At 47.4% G+C, this 13,872-nt stretch overlaps 1 pseudogene; it reads left to right on the top strand.

Moving 5' to 3' along the window:
• The first annotated feature begins 1,499 nt into the window (after positions 1-1,499).
• On the top strand, positions 1,500-3,388 carry LOC118679331 (annotated as a pseudogene).
• The last annotated feature ends 10,484 nt before the right edge of the window (positions 3,389-13,872 follow it).

The raw sequence follows: 13,872 nt of genomic DNA on the forward strand, positions 1-13,872 counted from the left end.
TGAGCAAGGACAGGCCATTCATATGCAAAAGCTGCTGCACACAGCTTGGGTGGTGTTGTAAATTGGGTGAGGTGGGGTCTTAGGGAATAACCAGGGCAGAGCAAACAGAAATGGCTGCCAGTCAGCCCTGTGACCGGGGAGGTCCGAGCATAGGAACAATGATCCATCCCTTTGAGCACTTCTGTCTGGGAGAAAGCTGCCCCTGAATTCCTGCCCCAATGCCAGACTATCTAGTTTCTCCTCCTATGTGTCTGTGTTCCCCAGAGCCTCGCCCTGGTGCTAGAGCTCAGAGGAAGTAGGACCTTGTAAGTTCAGTTTGTGGTGTCGGCTTTTTAACACATTGTTTGCGGTAGTTTTTATAGCGCGCTAACAGGAGGCGTGGACCATTTTTGCTAATTTTTTGCACAAATGGCAATGTTAAGTAAAATTACGATAACTTTAGTTTACGTATTTATACGTTACCCGCATTCTACCGCTAGTCTATAAAAAACGTATTAATACGTGTCCCGTGCTCTACTACCAGTCAATGTAAAACGTATAAGTAAAACGTATAAATACGTTTCCCGCATACAATGTGTTAAGAGGAACAGCTGGGTCTCTAGCATCCTCTGTGTCACTGACCCCAATCCACACTGGTTTTTACAGCCCATAGTTCTTTCTTTAAAAAAATATATTTTTATTGATTTCAGAGAGGAAGGGAGAGGGAGAGAGAGATAGAAACATCAATGATGAGTGAGAATCATTGATCGGCTGTCTCCTGCACGCCCCCTACTGGGGATCAAGTCTGAAACCCAGGAATGTGCCCTTGACCGGAATCGGAGTCCAGCCTGGGACTCTTCAGTATTCAGGCCAACACTCTATCCACTGAGCCAAACCGGCTAGGGCTGTTGTTTTCAGTCCTCCACCCAAGGATATGTTTTTATTGATTTTTAGAGAGAAAGGAAGGGCATAGAGAGAGATAGAAACATCGGGTTGACTATTCACAATTAGGTAAGTGCCCTAACTGGGAAGAGAACCCACAACATTTTGCATGGGACAATGCTCCAACCAACTGAGCCCCCTCCCAGGGCTGGAGGATACAGTTTTCATTATAAAAAATGGTGCAGGTAACTCTTTCAAAAAATATTACAGCAGGTCACATTCCTGTAAGTTTGAAAGTATTACTTTCCTATTATTCTCACCAGCATTGGCTATTACTGCCTTCATATTCTTTGATACTCTAAATAAACAAATTATGATTGTTTTCTTTAATTCCCATATCCCAGACTACAGTGGGGTTGATCATCCTATATTTATTAGCCATGTGACTTGCCTAGTAACTAATATCCTTTAGGCATTCTCCTTCTGGGTTATGTTTTTCTTATCAATTTGTAGCCTCCCTTCTTGTTTTCTTTTAGATGTTTGCTCTTCAGTTTACAAACATAATCTATGTCTTTTCAAATTTATTATCTTTTTCCATTAAAATTTCAAATTTTATATAAAAAATAAAGAAAGTGAAAGGAAGAAAAAGGCCTGGGGCTTTTTCGCAATGGATTTGCCGCCAGAACACAAGTATCATGAAAACCACCATTAACTCAAACCCAAGATGGTAAAGGAAAAGACTCACATCAACATCTTTGTCATTGGACATGTAGATTCCGGCAAGTCTACCACTACTGGCCACCTGATCTACAAATGTGGTGGGGTCAACAAAAGAACCATCGAGAAATTTGAGAAGGAGGCTGCTGAGATGGGGAAGGGCTCCTTCAAGTATGCCTGGGTCTTGGATAAACTGAAAGCTGAACGGGAGTGAGGTATCACCACTGACATCTCCCTGTGGAAATTCGAGACCAGCAAGTATTGTGTGACCATTACTGATGCCCCAGGGCACAGAGACTTCATAAAAAACATGATTACAGGCACATCTCAGGCTGATTGTGCTGTCCTGATTGTTGCTGCTGGTGTTGGTGAATTTGAAGCAGGTATCCCCAAGAATGGACAGGTATCTCCTTCTGGCCTACACACTGGGTGTGAAACAGCTGATTGTTGGTGTTAGCAAAATGGATTCCACTGAGCCACGCTACAGCCAGAAAAGATACGAGGAAATTGTGAAAGAAGTCAGCACCTACATTAAGAAAATTGGCTACAACCCTGACACAGTAGCATTTGTGCCAATTTCTGGTTGGAATGGTGACAACATGCCGGAGCCAAGTGCTAATATGCCTTGGTTCAAGGGATGGAAGGTCACCCGTAAAGATGGCAATGCCAGTGGAACCATACTGCTTGAAGCTCTGGATTGCATCCTGCCACCACCTCGTCCAACTGACAAGCCCCTGCGTCTGCCCCTCCAGGATGTCTACAAAATTGTTGGCATTGGGACTGTCCCTGTGGGCCGAGTGGAGACGGGTGTTCTCAAGCCCGGCATGGTGGTCACCTTTGCTCCAGTCAATGTTACAACTGAAATAAAGTCTGTTAATGCACCATGAAGCTTTGAGTGAAGCTCTTCCTGGGGACAGTGTGGGCTTCAATGTCAAGACCGTGTCTGTTAAAGATGTTCGCCATGGCAGTGTGGCTGGTGACAGCAAAAATGATCCACCAATGGAAGCAGCTGGCTTCACAGCTCAGGTGATTATTCTGAACCACCCAGGCCAGATCAGTGCTGGATATGCACCTGTGCTGGATGGTCACACAGCTCACATTGCTGGTAGATTTGCTGAGCTGAAGGAGATTGATCGTCGTTCTGGGAAAAAGCTGGAAGATGGCCCTAAGTTTTTGAAATCTAGTGATGCTGCTATTGTCGATATGATTTCGGGCAAGCCCATGTGTGTTGAGAGCTTCTCTGACTACCCTCCTCTGGGCCATTTCGCTGTTCATGACATGAGACAAACAAACAGTTGCTGTGGGTGTCATCAAAGCCGTGGACAAGAAGGCAGCTGGAGATGGCAAAGTCACCAGGTCTGCCCAGAAAGCTAAATGAATATTATTCCCAACACCTGCCACCCCCATCTTAATCAGTGGTGGAAGAACGGTCTCAGAACTGTGTCTCAATTGGCCATTTAAGTTTAATAGTAAAGGACTGGTTCATGATTACAATGCATCGCAAAACCTTCAGAAGGAAAGGAGGATGTTTTGTGGACCATTTGGTTCTTTTGTGTGTGTGGCACTTTTTAAGTTATTAGTTTTTAAAATCAGTACTTTTTAATGGAAACAACATGACCAAAAATCTGTCACAGAATTTTGAGACCCATTAAAATAACAAAGTTTAATGAGAAACCTGTGTGTTCTTTTGGTCGACACTGTAACTTTCTGTTATACTACTTAGGTAAAAGACTTCAGAGTTGCCCATGACCTATTTCCAGTGTTATATCTGCTGATACTTTACAATTGGATAGTTCTGTTAACATTTTCTTTCTGGGTGGGAACTTTTTTGTGAGTGTGTGCGGTTTTTTTTCCTACTTAAAGGGAGGAATCACCTGTCTCTTCATGATAAAAGCTATGGGAAAGGGAGTCTGTTGGCGTAACACTAAATAGGTTAGGACAGGTAAGCAAAGAATAACTTTGTGTTGTAAGCTAGTTTCTAAAGGCCCAAATCTGTAAAGGTGACGTGTTAACATATAAAATTTTGTAGTTACATCAATATTGAGTAAATTTGTTGGTATGTCGAATTTTGGTTTCCCAGTTTTACTGGAATGTGAATTCACATTTACAAATGCTGAGGTAGTTTAAGAACCTAAAGTGAGGTTTGAATAGTATTGAGCACTGTCCTGCTGCAGCTATTGTATCCAAATTCTAGGAAAAATAAATTGATGCTGGGGAAAAAAAGAAAGGAAAAGTCCTGGGGTGGGAAGAAAAAGGGTCAGGAAGGCCTTTTAAGGAGCAGTTTCAGTAAATTTCTGAATATCCTGGGTTGGGATACAGATGTTGATTGGATTAAAAAGAGCTGACTGGAAAAGGAATGCAGACAGCTTTTGAATATCCTTGGCTTGAGAGAAAAGGGGGAAATTGGGGAAATCATTCAAGACTGCAGCAGTATCCAGGAGAGAGCTTTTCAAGATGGGGAAACCTCTATGCTTGAAGGGAATGGGGGAGTTGAAGACTCTACCATATGGTTGCCTTGTGCTTTGGAAGAGAATGAGATGTGAGGCTGGGGACACCCCTTGGAGGGTTGAGAGCCACCTCAGTCATGTCCATTGTTGGAGCCCCTGGTATATTACAAAATTAATACTAAGGTGGTTTTGAAAATACTTGGTATATTTTAAATGTTTACATTTAACAAATGAAACTTTTAGCACGGAGCAATAATATAGATGTTATTATTGGAGAATCTTTTAATCCCATCTTCATAGAATACCTACAGGCATTTTTTAAAATATATTTTATTGATTTTTTACAGAGAGGAAGGGAGAGAGATAGAGAGTTAGAAACATCGATGAGAGAGAAGCATCGATCAGCTGCCTCCTGCACACCTCCTACTGGGGATGTGCCCGCAACCCAGGTACATGCCCTTGACCGGAATCGAACCTGGGACCCTTCAGTATCCACTGAGCCAAACTGGTTTTGGCCCCCCTACCTTTAAATACAGGTGTCTGGGGGGATACACCGAAAGTGGAAAGGGGGAAGGGATAGGTGGTGGTACCTGTGGTCCTGGGGTGGGAGGGGGAGGTTGGCTTTGCCTCTGTGTCTTTCTTCAGGCTTGGCTTGCAGTACCATTACCCATCACAAGGGGGAGCTACCACCTTGCAAAACTTGCCCAGCGGTTCTCTGCTGCAGAGAGGGTGCGCCTCCTGCCAGAAAGGGCTGGGTTTCTGGGCGCCTTCTCCAGCTTTCCTCCACCCAGAGCTTACATGCCGGCCAGTAGAGTGGAGGAGAGACTGGGGAATAGAATGGAGCTTACAGGGGTGTAGCAGAGACCCTGCTGCTGGGACGGGCTGAACTTGGTGTGCAATCGGAAGAATTGATATTTTCAGAAGAGCTAGGGAGGCTAACACAACACAGCGCTGACCACTCCCAGCCGAAGGGAAGGCTGGTGGGGAGGGTCAGCACATAAGGAGGAGCCTTAGAGGGTCAAAGTAGTGGTTCTGGAGTTATGAATCTCTTTACCTCAAAATATTTTTCTTTTAAAAATATTTTATTTTTTAAAAAGATTTTTGGAGAGAGAGGAACAGAGAGGGAGTGAAAGAGAGAAACATCGATGTGAGAGTAGAACATGGATTGGCTGCCTCCTGCACACCTGCCACCAGGGACCACAACTCAGGCATGTGAACCAGCAACCTTTCCGTGTACAGGACGATGCCCAGCCAACTGAGCCACACTGGCCAGGGCGTTTTCCTTTAGTTTTTTAACCTTTTAAAGATTGAGGTGAAATATAGCAACATTGCAGAAATAGGGTTTACAGAAATGAAATAAGTTTAACTTACAGCTCAATTGTTTTTTAACTTATGTATTCACTAGTTATTATGCATAATATTATGTGCATATGTATACAATACTTACATATTCACAAGTACCACTGTTTACTTCTGTATGTCAGAGCTCTTATTGGCAATTCAAGTCAGCACATTTTCATTAAATTACGGGGCTTCTGTCTGCCTAACACCATCCTACTCTTCTGTAAGGAAAGTAAGGACAGTCCTGGCCGGTCTGGCTCACTGGATAGAGCATCGGCCTGCGGACTGAAGGGTCCCAGGTTCGATTCAGGTCAAGGGCATATGCTTGGGGTTGCGAGCTTGATCCCCAGGGGAGGGTGTGCAGGAGGCAGCAGATCAATGATTCTCTCTCATCATTGATGTTTCTATCTCTCTCTCCCTCTCCATCCCTCTCTGAAATCAATAAAAATATATTAAAAAAAGAAAGAAAAAGAGAAAAGTAAGGACAGCCCGGCTGGTGTGGCTCAACAGTTGAGTGTTGACCCAGGAAACAAGAGCTGGTTGATTTCCAGTCAGGGCACAGGCCTGGGTTGCAGGCTCAATCCTCAGTGTGGGGGGCCATGCAGGAGGTAGCCAACCGATGACTTCTCTCTCATCGATGTTTCTATCTTTGTATCCCTCTCCGTTCCTCTCTCTAAAGATCAATAAAAATATATTTAAAAAAGAAAAGTAAGGAAGGACAGTACATGTTTGTCTAGTGGCTGTGATGAGGTCAGTATTACTATAAATTGTAGTCATTCCTTGACAGAAAGATACTGTTAGGGCCTTGAGGGCAACGGCCGGGTGTGTCATCACTTGCAGTGGCCGTATTTTTGGAATCCAAAGTGAGACAAATTGTCATGTCTGAATATACGAACTCACAGAACCTCAGAAGATATTATTGGATCCAAGACTATGGTCAGGGCAGCCACGCTCCTAGCACAGAGCCAGGCACTGAGTGGCTAAGGAGAGCATTTTTGGAAATTGATCCTGCTCTCTGGCCTGGTGCTACATGTCTCTGGAAGCTGTACAAAGGGTGATGTCTTTGACCGCAGGCGGGATCAAAATGAGTTGGAGCCTGTTGCGTGTGTGTGAGAGAGAGAGAGAGAGAGAGAGAGGGAGGGAGAGAGAGAGAGGTGGGGGGGGGGGAGAGAATCACTTAGGCCTGTGGTCGGCAAACTGCGTCTCTCGAGCCACATGCGGCTCTTTGGCCCCATTGAGTGTGGCTCTTCCTAAGCCTTAGGAGTACCCTGATTAAGTTAATAACAATGTACCTACCTATATAGTTTAAGTTTAAAAAATTTGGCTCTCAAAAGAAATTTCAATCGTCGTACTGTTGATATTTGGCTCTGTTGACTAATGAGTTTGCCGACCACTGCCTTAGGCCTTCAGAGGCTCTGGTGTCCCATCACCCGCCCTCTGCATCTGTGCTTTGTGGTCAGCCAGGCCTTGTCTCACCCAGACCCCATGACCCCATCTTGCCCCAGACCAGGGAAGTGCCCCTATCGGGAAATCAAGTGAGTGAGCAGGATGTGACCCATGGTGAGGCAGCTTCCAGATCTGGCCTGATCCCTGAGTCAATAGCTACTTCAGATACTTAAAAGGAACTCCTTCTGCCAGTTCTCTATAGTGTTGACACCTCTTCTGTCCCCTCTACGGCCCCTCCTTACCCAGGTGTGGGTCTTTAGAGACAGGAAGGTAATTTCCTCCTCTAAGCCCCAGAGGGCCCCCTTGGAGGAATAAGGGATTGGAGGGGGGGGGGGGGGGGGGGAGTCGGGCGGGGGTGAGTTAGCTGGCCTCATCATGGAAGCAGAAGAAGCTTCTCTCCTACAATGTGGTGACAGCTCTGGTCTGGGGTGCCCCAGCCTGTTGTGGAACCCCTGGGGCCAGGACTGGTGAGGGACAGGGGAGGCCAGAGGGGGTTGGGCCTGACTGGGAAGGCTGGCCTGGAAGGCGCTCAGCCATCGGCCCTGGGCCAGGGTGGAAAGTATGTGTGTGAGCTCATCTGGAAGGTGGCTTCTGGCCAGTCAGTCAGGCCTGCCTCCCTTTCAGGCCTCCTCTGCCAGCCTCCTTGCAGGCTGCCTCTAGGTCTCCCCCTTGTCTCTGGGTCTCCCCTGTCTCTGACTGAGGGAGGAATGCAGAAACCCCAAGGCTGGGTGTGCAGGAATTGATCTTCTAAAGAGGTGAATTCAGATTTGGGGGGCAGATAAGAAGGGGGGAACAGGGACTTTAGGACAATGGAGCATCCTTGACTGGGGTTTTCTTGGGGTTTGGGGGAATGGGAACTGCCCTTGAAGGCCTCCCTCTCCCTCCTAAGTCCTTGCCATAGCCATTTAGCACCCCCATCCCTCCCCTACCTGCTGCCATTGTTCTACTTAGAGCAGGGGTGGGCAAACTTTTTGACTGGAGGGCCACAATGGGTTCTTAAACTGGACCGGAGGGCCGGAACAAAAGCATGGATGGAGTGTTTGTGTGAACTAATATAAATTCAAAGTAAACATCATTACATAAAAGGGTATGGTCTTTTTTTTTTTTTTAGTTTTATTCATTTCAAATGGCCGGATCTGGCCTGCTGGCCGTAGTTTGCCCACGGCTGACTTAGAGCCTTTGGCTTCTGAGTCCTGCTGCCTCCTTTCTTCCCCCACTAATGCCTGTTCTTGCCCCCAAGAAGGGAGGTGACTGCTCTGCTGGCAAAGTAGGTTCCTGAGGAAGAGTCCTTCCCCCCCCCCCCCCCAATCCCTATGCTGATGTGAAGCACCTCAGGGCCCAGTGGGCAAGCACGTGATCCCCTACCATGTAGATACCCGGCTAAATGGGGTCCATACAGGAAGGGACACTCAAGAGACATGGTCAGAATCTGCCTGTACAGGGAAAAAATCAGACTGACCTGAGTTTTAATTTTGGACTAATGAGCTGTGACCTCAAGCAAGTCTTACCTGGGCCTCAGTTATGGCAGCTGTAAAATGGAGGCGGTGTTAGTGCTTGTGCCAACTGGGTGTTGTGAAGGTCTCTGTTGGTTTACCACCTCCACTTAGCTGGAAAGGGAAATGGGGATACGGAGGGGAGAGGACTGGGAAGTCCATCAGATTGTGGGGGGAAGGGGCCCTTGGGGAGAGACTGTGAAAGTGTGTGTGTGTGTGTGTGCGCGCGCGCGCGCGCGCGCGCGCGCGCATGCCGGGGGCACTCTGCTCTCTCCTCTACAGCGCTCAGCTCCACTTAGATCTTCCCTTCTCATCCTGCTGACCCACTGCCTGGCTGGCAGCCTTGGAGGCATGGGCCCAGCTGGTGGCCAGAGCCCTGGAGAAGAGAGGTGATGACAAGGGAGTCCATGGCTCCCCACTCCAAACGCGTGGGGTGTAGTGGTGGGCAGGGCACTGCCTCGCCTCAGTGCTTGCCCCAGTCCAGTCTCCTCAGAGCTGGTTTCTCTGGGTTCTGCCCAAACCTCCTTGCAGAGTCCCCTTGGCTCTCCCCTGGCTGCTCTAATTCACATGTGCTGCTTTCGAATAAAGGAACTTGGAACCATGGACATTGGGTCGGGCCCAGTGGACAAAGGGGGTAGGGCCAGTGAAAGTGCATTTGCAGGCCTCTCAGGAGCCACAGGGCCCTCTGCTCTCCTCTCACCCCAGCCTGACCAGGAGTTTACTCAGCTGGGGCCTGGAGAGCATCAAGTCATTTCCTTGGGTAGCCAGGCAGCCTCACTGGGTTGGATTCCTCAGGCCCAGGGCAGCACGAGACCAGCAGCCTCCACCCGGCAATTTTCCCTGCTTGCGAAGCCTCTTCCACCCCTTCCCCCTTTGTCTCTGGTTCTCCAGTCCCATCTCTCCCCCTTGGCTTCAGAGAGCATCTTGTGATTCCAGAATCAGGGCCAAACAATTTCCTCGTGATGGGGAAACCGCACTTAGCCTCGGGAGCCCTAGGCTCCCCCTTCTCTTCCCTCTGGCAGCCTTTCCTCCTCAGGCTCCTCCACTGGTTCCAGCTGTGTTTTGCAGAACTCCCACTGGATAACATCTGTAATTGCCTCCAGATGTGGGACACAAAAACACAAAGGGACCATGAGCTCATCTGTGAGCTCCTTGCCACATGCATGGGCCCACCATACCAGACACTCCTGACTTCCTCCTGCCGGCTTCTCGTGGGTCCCTATCCCCTCTGGTGAGGGTGGCAGGGAGGTGGTGTCCAACTCCACGGAGACACACAGGCTGTGCCAAACAGCTGTTGGCAAGAGAGGCACAGGAGGCCGGGCACAGGGTCAGGGTTCCTGGCTGGAAGGTGGGGTACCCCTTCTGCCAAAGCAATCACACCAAGCAGCCCTGAATAGCAGCTGGATAGAAGGACTGGCCTAGGTGGGGCCAGGACTCTTAGAGGCAGGCTGTGGAGGGGGCCTGGGCTAAAGCCCAGGGTGGGCTGGGCTGAGGCAGGAAGGGAAAGGGGCGGGGAGGACTTGCTCCCTCCAGCTGAGCTGACTCAGCAACTGAGCCAGTCCTCCCTTCAGGCTGGTTTCAGAGGAAGGGTGGGTCGGCAGCCTGGGAACCCTGTCTGGGCTGCAGTTTCTAAGGAAAGAGCAAACAAAGCCTTGCTATTCTGTTCTGCCCTTCCAACCTGACCATCCTGCCTCTCTCGGGCAATTGGGGTGCGAAGCCTGTTTTGTCAGGCTGCTCCTAGTTGGCCATGGGGCAACCTCTTTCCCCTCTGTTATCTCTGCCCCAGGAGCTGAGCCCCAGGCCTGGAAGAAACATAGATCCTGCGGGCTGGGAAGCAAGGCCTGCCACAGAGCTGGGGCTGAATACGATCGTGGGAATCTCCCCGCAGCAGGCAGAGGAGTGAGGAAACAGGGTTTGTGGCCAGATCACAGGACGGGGTAATGCAGTGTAGAAAGATTTTCCGAGTGGCCTCAGCTTGACCACTTCCTCTTGCCTTTGTAGTCCTGGGCCTCTTTGTAGCCCCTTAGGCCAGGTTGGCAGAGAGCAGCTGGGGTCTGTGGACGCTCCCCTGCCCCATGGAGTATGTATGCCCTCCTCCCCAACTCTGGCCTCTGAATCCCTTTGTCCACCAAGAATAAACATATTCCTTTATGAAAAATAGCAAAACCCCATCTCCTATAAAGCATTGCTCATGAGCATGCTTCCCCTTTTTATTTTGCTAATCCTCACCTGAGGATTTTTTCCCCATTGATTTTTATTTATTTTTTTGTTTATTGTTTTTATTTATTTTTTAAAAATCTTTTTTTTAAAATTAAATCTTTATTGTTCAGATTATTACAGTTGTTTCTCTTTTTCCCCCATAGCTCCCCTCGACCCGTTTCCCCCTCCCTCCGCCCTCACCCCCCCTCACTGTCCTCATCCATAGGTGTACGATTTTTGTTCAGTCTCTTCCTGCATCCCCCACACCCCTTTCCCCCCCAAGAATAGTCAGTCCATTCCCTTTCTATGTCCCTGATTCTATTATAATCACCAGTTTATTCTGTTCATCAGATTATTTATTCACTTGATTTTTAGATTTACTTGTTGATAGATGTGTATTTGTTGTTCATAGTTTGTATCTTTACCATTTTCTTCTTCTTCCTCTTCTTAAAGGATACCTTTCAGCATTTCATATAATACTGGTTTGGTGGTGATGAACTCCTTTAGCTTTTCCTTATCTGTGAAGCTCTTTATCTGACCTTCAATTCTGAATGATAGCTTTGCTGGGTAAAGTAATCTTGGTTGTAGGTTCTTGGTATTCATCACTTTGAATATTTTTTGCCACTCCCTTCTGGCCTGCAAAGTTTCTGAGAAATCAGCTGACAGTCATATGGGTACTCCCTTGTAGGTAACTGACTGTCTTTCTCTTGCTGCTTTTAAGATTCTCTCTTTGTCTTTTGTTCTTGGCATTTTAATTATGATGTGCCTTGGTGTGGTCCTCTTTGGATTCCTTTTGTTTGGGGTCCTCTGTGCTTCCTGGACTTGTAAGTCTATTTCTTTCACCAGGTGGGGGAAGTTTTCTGTCATTATTTCTTCAAATAGGTTTTCAATATCTTGCTCTCTCTCTTCTTCTGGCACCCCTATAATTCTGATGTTGGTACGCTTGAAGCTGTCCCAGAGGCTCCTTACACTATCTTCATATTTTTGGATTCTTTTTTCATTTTGCTTTTCCAGTTGGGTGTTTTTTGCTTCTTCGTATTTCAAATCTTTGACTTGATTCTTGTGATCCTCTAGTCTGCTGTTGGAGGTCTGTATAATATTCTTTATTTCAGTCAGTCTATGTTTAATTTCTAGTTGGTCCTTTATCACAACCTCGAGGGTCTCATTAGATTTCTTGAGGGTCTCATTAAGTTTATCAGCGGTTTCTAGAAAATTCTTGAAAAACCTTAAAAGTGTGGTTTTGAACTCTATATCCAGTCGTTTGCTTTCCTCCATTTCTGTCATTTGTGTCCTGTTTCTTTGTCTCCGCATTCTTTTATGCTTCGCTGTGTCGATAGAGTGGCTTTGTGTGCTAGGTGTCCTATAGGGCCCAGTGGCTCAGCCTCCCCAATTACCTGAGGTAGACACTCTTGGTGCACCCCTTTGTAGGCTTTGTGCACAGTCTTGTTGTAGTTAAGCCTTGATTGTTGTAGGTACTTCTGGGAGGGATTGACCTCCAGGCCAATTGGCTGTGAGAATCAGCTGTGTCTGCAGTGGGAGAACTTCTGTGCTGGAGACACCCCTCTGGGGCAAGACTTGCTTCAATGGGGCTTTGGTGCTCACTGAGTCTGCCCCTTGAGTGTGTCCCTTATGGATCTGAGGAGCTGCAATCTAGATAGTTCCACTCCGACCACTGGGCACACTGGCTCCTGGATCTCTAAGGAGGTGCTAATGTATCCTCTGCCTGAGGCTATCCAGCAGGAGCCAGCTGTGACACAATGCGAGTTGCCCTGGGGCCTTGGACCAGCTGCAGTTTGTTAGGTAATTATCAGATTGGAAAGGGCCAGGCCTTTCATATGCAAAAGCCTCGTGGCTTGGGTGGGGTGTGGTCCCAGGGGATAAACAGGGCGGAACGAGCAGTTATGGCTGCTCTCAGTCCTGCCCTCAGAGGCCCTGCTTCTCAGTGTCCCGGCAATCGCTGCAAGCACCCCCGAGAGAAAGCTGCCCTCGAGTTCCAACCGATGCCAGACAGTCCAGTTTCTCCCGTATGAGTCTGGGTCCCCAGAGACTTGCCCGAAACTGAAATTCAGAGCTTGAGACTCCCTACCGATTGAAAAAGACAACCATGTCCTAAGCCACCAACCCTCTCTGCATGCACCTCTGTACCTCTGTATTTTACTTCCGCACCGCACCTCCTCTGAGTCTCGGTATGCTATTCTCTTTCCTTCTAGTTGTAGAATTTCCACTCAGCCAGCTTTCCTGTGGTTCTGGGTGATGTCTGTTCCGTCTTTTAGTTGTATTTTTGAAGTGGTTGTGTGAGGCAGCAATCTCTGGTGTTTACCTATGCCGCCATCCTATTTTTAAAAAATCTTTGTTGAAAGTATTACATATGTTCCCTTTTCCCCCTGTTGACTTCTCCCAGCCTGCCCCCTCCCACCCTCCAGCCCACCCAGTCCTTCACCCCCCCCCTATTGTCTGTGTCCCTTGGTTATGAATATATGCATACAAGTTCATCAGTTGATCTCTTCCCACCGCCCACCCTCCCCTGCCTTCCCTCTGAGGTTTGATAGTCTGTTTGAAGCTTCTAGGTCTCTGGATCTATTTTTGTTCATCAGTTTATATTTTTCATTATGTTCCACACTAGTGGCCCAGTGCACGGATTCATGCACATTGAAAGGAAATTAATTAGAAGAAGTATTTTAATATTGCTATTCGCCCTTTCTCTATAATAGAAGTGTCAACCAAATTCACGATCGACAATGACAGATCAAAACACCCCTGCGATTGGCAGCAGCGAGAACTTTATATGTATAGCATATGCACGAGTCAACGTTTATTTTTAAATTGCCAGTGCGCATCATATGTACTGGCAGGTTGGTCAGTTGGACAGATGTACAGAAGGTCAGTCACTTAGGCTTTTATATATACAGATATGAGTGAGATCATGTGATACTTATCTTTCTCTGACTGGCTTATTTCACTTAGCATAATGCTCTCCAGGTCCATCCATGCTCTTTCAAATGGTTTGAGTTCTTTCTTTTTTATAGCTGCGTAGAATTCCATTGTGTAGATGTACCACAGTTTTTAATCCACTCATCTGCTGATGGGCACTTAGGCTGTTTCCAAATATTTTTATTTTAATATATATTTTATTGATTTTTTACAGAGAAGAAGGGAGAGGGCCAAAGAGTTAGAAACATTGATGAGAGAGATCGATCAGCTGCCTCCCGCACATCCCCCACTGGGGATGTGCCCGAAATCAAGGTACATGCCCTTGACTGGAATCGAACCCGGGACCCTTGAGTCCGCACGCCGAAGCTCTATCCACTGAGCCAAACCGGTTCAGCCTGTTTCCAAATCTTAGCTATTGTAAATTGTACTGTGTGAAT

The sequence above is a fragment of the Myotis myotis genome, unplaced genomic scaffold (assembly GCF_014108235.1).
Source record: "Myotis myotis isolate mMyoMyo1 unplaced genomic scaffold, mMyoMyo1.p scaffold_m19_p_1, whole genome shotgun sequence".
Taxonomy (NCBI): Eukaryota; Metazoa; Chordata; class Mammalia; order Chiroptera; family Vespertilionidae; genus Myotis; species Myotis myotis.